This window comes from Ursus maritimus, unplaced genomic scaffold (assembly GCF_017311325.1).
Source record: "Ursus maritimus isolate PB19 unplaced genomic scaffold, ASM1731132v1 scaffold_10, whole genome shotgun sequence".
Taxonomy (NCBI): domain Eukaryota; kingdom Metazoa; phylum Chordata; class Mammalia; order Carnivora; family Ursidae; genus Ursus; species Ursus maritimus.
This window is the reverse complement of record NW_024423344.1, coordinates 70,749,263-70,753,979: the sequence shown is the minus strand read 5'-3', so window position 1 is coordinate 70,753,979 and position 4,717 is coordinate 70,749,263. Positions and strand designations below refer to the sequence as shown.

The window sequence follows — 4,717 nt, the reverse complement described above, 5'->3', positions numbered from 1 at the left end:
CTAAGAGATAAGAAGTGGCAAATGTCGTTTTGATTCCAGAAGTTGTTGACCTTCACTATCTTAGGGAGAGTGTGGGTCTATTTCACTGCCTTTGTCTCCGCAAGCACCAGAATTATTCTGTGGTTTTGCAAGATTTCCCCAATTGATGTTCATCTCCTGCTTCAGGTTTTCCTCTCCATTTGTTTTGATATGACTAAATAAAACTGCAGTGAACTTTGAATAATTGAAAACAACAAAAGAAAACAGAGAAACAGGGTGGGGGGGAAGAACAGAGGGAAAGGGGCAGGGGTAGGGGAGAGAGGGGAAGGGAGTTTTCTTGCTGCCGATCTAGTCAACAACTCTAGAGAGGAAGGTATCGTTCTTGGCAAATGTCCTAACGGGGAGGTTTGTGACCGCTCATGTCACTTCTATCCCATCAATCATGGCAGTTTTGTTTAAGGTCGGAGCCAGCATTTCCAGGAAATTGGGACTGTTTAAACCTTGGTTAAGTGACTGTGAGTGCTGGGTCTGTGGTGTTTTGCAACTGTGGCCCCCATCTGTTTTTCCTTTAACAACATCTCCGTTTCCAATATTTATACTGGTGCGTTCTCTCCATACCTGTGAGCGCGTGTGTGTGTGTCCCCGGTCCTTTGTCCCTTCATCACACGTGTCCCCGTAAGTGCATTCATGTTTTCTCTGTCTGCTTCTTGGAGTCCAAGTCCACAGTACCTGGGGGTCAAGTATTTAGACATAATGCTCCTGCCAGTTAACAAAAAAGAAGAGATAATATGAACACATTGAGAAAAGAGATTAAACTCACTGTTTCACATGAAATACTGACACTGAAGAAGACAAAAATAAAACTTACAACCCACTACAGAGACCGGGGCATTGATCACATCCAGTGGGTGAGGGCCACCAATTCAAACAATATATGTGGCTCACCTCTTAATAAGAAAAAAAAATTTTTTTAAAGATTTATTTATTTATTTGAGAGCGAGAGAAAACAAGAGAGCAAGAGCATACAAGCAGGGGCTGAGCAGGGAGCCCGATGCAGGGGCTCCATCCCAGGACCCTGGGATCATGACCTGAGCCAAAGGCCAAAGCTTAACCGACTGAGTAACCCAGGCGCGCCAGTAAGAAAAATTTAAATGCCCTGTGATCTTACAACTCATATACGAGAAAAGCAAATTTGACAATAATCCTGAAAATTCACATGACATTACCAATTATGGGTTGTAAAGATAAAAAACTTTATCAAAGTATCACTAATTATAATAAATTTAAATTAACCATGACGATAGAAAGAAAACTTCATTAATGGTTTATCTTTCCTACAGGAATAGGATAATATATTGCTATCATACAAAGTAATCAAAAAGTAGGGGGAGCCAGAATTTTAGGAAATAATATTTTTAAAGTATTGCAGAAAGTTAACTGATATAACATTTAAAATACTATTATATAATAATTGTTATAATGTTATAATAATTATTTTGTGATAGTTATAATAATTATTTGGTAATATATTATTAACATTTTAAAAATACTTTGTTATTTTGCATCTTTTAAAATTTTATTTTTGATGATTTCTCATCTTAAATAAATACTACTTTTGTATCCAATTCTGTATTTGTAATTCCAATTTTTTTATTTAAAGAGGATACTTCCTGCAGGTTTGTATAAATTTCAGGCTTTCCAAAACCTGGATTTACTCTGACCCCAGATCTCATGTCCTGTCAACCCAAGGACATATCTTTTGTCCCCTGAGTGCATCAATACCCCAAAGCCTTTGGATTCCAGAGCCTACACCCAAATCTGATACACCCCAGGCTTGTGGTGGCATAAACTCATTCACTCACTAATGTGGCTCTAATTCTCTCTTCTCTTATGGTAGCTAGGGCCTTCCCTCCTTTCAAGGTTGGACGTACATTTTTTTGTTTGTTTATGCCAATTTATTTTTTAAATTTATTTTAAAATTTAAATTCAATTAATTAACATATTAGTTTCAGAGGTAGAGGTCAGCAATTCATCAGTCTTATATAATACCCAGTGCTCATTACATCATGTGCCCTCCTTAATGTCCTTCCCCCCATTACCCCCCCACCTCCCCCCCTCTAGCAACACTCAGTTTGTTTCCTATGCTTAAGAGTCTCTTATGGTTTGTCTCCCTGATTTTGCCTTATTTCGTTTTTTCCTCTCTTCCCCTACGATCCTCTGTTTTGTTTCTTAAATTCCACATATGAGTGAGATCATATGACAATTGTCTCTCTGATTGACTTATTTTGCTTAGCATAATACCCTCTAGTTCCATCCATGTCGTTGCAAATGGCAAGATTTCATTTTTGATAGCTGAGTAGTATTCCATTGTGTGTGTGTGTGTGTGTGTGTGTGTGTGTGTGTATGTGTATATATATATATCTTCTTTATCCATTCATCTGTTGATAGACATCTGGACTCCTTCCATTGTTTGGCTATTGTGGACATTGCTGCTATAAATACTGGGGTACAGATGCTCCTTTGAATCGCTACATCTGTATCTTTGGGATAAATACCCAGTAGTGCAATTGCTGGGCCATAGGGTAGCTCTATTTTCAACTTTTTGAGGAACCTCCATACTGTTTTCCAGAGTGGCTGCACCAGCTTGCATTCACACCCACAGTGTGGGAGGGCTCCCCTTTTTTCGCATCCTCGCCAATATCTGTTGTTTTCTGACTTGTTAATTTTAGCCATTCTGACTGGTGTGAGATGATATCTCATTGTGGTTTTGATTTGTATTTCCCTGATGCCGAGTGATGTTGAGCATTTTTTCATGTGTCTGTTGGCCATTTGTACGTCTTCTTTGGAGAAATGTCTGTTCATGTCTTCTGCCCATTTCTGGATTGGATTATTTGTTCTTTGGATGTTGAGTTTGGTAAGTTCTTTATAGACTTTGGATACTACTAGCGCTTTATCTGATAAGACATTTGCAAATATCCTCTCACGTTCTGGACATGCATTTTTAAAGCATATTTGAAAACAGTTTCCCCAGTACCTTATGTGTTCAGAGTGGGAAGGAATGTCTGTTATCAGCTTGGTCAGCTAACATGGCTGGAGTGAACTTTTATTTTCTTCTATAACTTTGTGGATGCACACATATACTAGGGTCCAAATTCCTCTCGAATGAACTAATGATAATGCCAACACATTCCCTGTAATATCCAAAAGCATTTCATATGCTCTGCCTCACTTGACCCATAAAAGAACCTGGGGCGCGGTAGAGGTGTTCTCACCCCTAACAGACAAAGGCAACAGAGCCTGGTGGCTTCCCTGTGATCCCCCAGCTGGAGCCCAGGAGGGCCGGCTTCCCCCGGAGCTGCCCCGCCCTCTCTACTGCTTTCCACCTGGACTGAGACTGATATACCTCCGCCGCATGTTTTCCCTGATCCATGACAGCACAGCTGCAGATGAAAACACGCGTTTCTCAGATCGAGTCCGCCCTGGAATGGGAGGAAAGAATGAAAGGAATTACCTCTTTGTGCCGCATCCCAGAATAGGGCCGCCAGGTAAACATTCTTTCCTAATAGAAATCTGTTGGGAAAACATTTATTACCTTCTTGAACACCCGTCAACTGCTGTTGCTAAAATCGGAGCATGATTCGTTACCACTAAGCCCCTCTAAAAAGTGCCATTTCCAAGCAGCTGATGGCCATGTGGAAGGAACAGCCGGCACTGGAGGCGGGGCAGGGCGGCTCTGGGGGAGGGCGGCTGTCAGGCTCCTCACGGTCACAGTCAACGCTGCGTGGTGGTACTGACAGGCACCCTGGAACCCAGAGGTCCCCTCTCACCCTCACTCTCCAAGTTCAATCACTGTCAGAGAGTTTTTCCATACAGATAAGATTCATTTGGTTCCACAAGCCATTATTTATTACATTTTAAATTAGGAGGAATGTTATTAGCCAACTAACCCCAAATTCCTAGACATTTCAATGTCAGGATCCCTTATCTAAACCCGTTTCCCAAGTGTGACATTCCTCCCTGTAATTAGTATCCCAGGCTTATTGCTCCGCTCCAAGGCGTTCTTGGCTGTGTTGATGACACGATCCCTGGCCATTACCAATTGTGATTTACACGCGCTTGCAGTGGAAGATGCTTCTTAAAATAACAAGAAAATTTCTTTGAGGGCGAAATCTGTTTTAAGAACTGGCTTGGGAAAAAATTAAAAATAGCAACTAAGTACATCTCCTCTCCAAAATGCACGTAAGGGCCTCGAGGCTGCTCCTGGGCACCCAGGGGGAGCCGCTCTGTAAGGCGGGTGATTTATGGAGCGCGGCGCCTTTCCCTGTGGCCGGTGTGGGGGAGCAGCCGTGCGCTATTTTTAAGATGAAATGACCATAACTTCACTTGCTGTTTCCAAACGGATTGGAGTCTTTCACTCGTGTTCTCCTCCCTCACTGCTAACGTTTATCATTATGTAGAAGGTATTTACAATGAAAAAGAAGGAAATTCTTTCTATGTCCACAAACCTGGCAAACCTTAGGTGTTGCCCGAATGGTGTTTGAACACCGACTGCAAAATTTCTGATGGTGGTCCTTCTCTAGCGCGAGGAGGCGGCCATCGTGTTCACGCCCGGCCCAAGCACACCAAGAGTCGCGTCCCCATCCTGCCGTGGTCCGTGTGCTATGCGCCTGCGCTGCGCTGCTCTATATCTTTCCACCCCCGCGGCAGCGTCCGTGGACCGTGCCCCCCCCCCCCCCCC

General features: G+C 42.7%; 1 long non-coding RNA gene across 1 annotated transcript in view; it reads right to left on the bottom strand.

Moving 5' to 3' along the window:
* Positions 1-561: 561 nt before the first annotated feature.
* LOC103657557 overlaps positions 562-4,717 on the bottom strand; it is a 5,493-nt gene continuing 1,337 nt past the window's right edge. The window contains exons 2-3 of the long non-coding RNA XR_566885.1: positions 3,383-3,458; positions 562-738 (exon numbers count right to left, since the gene is read on the bottom strand). This is a non-coding gene — a long non-coding RNA (uncharacterized LOC103657557). The remainder of the gene's footprint in view (positions 739-3,382; positions 3,459-4,717) is intronic.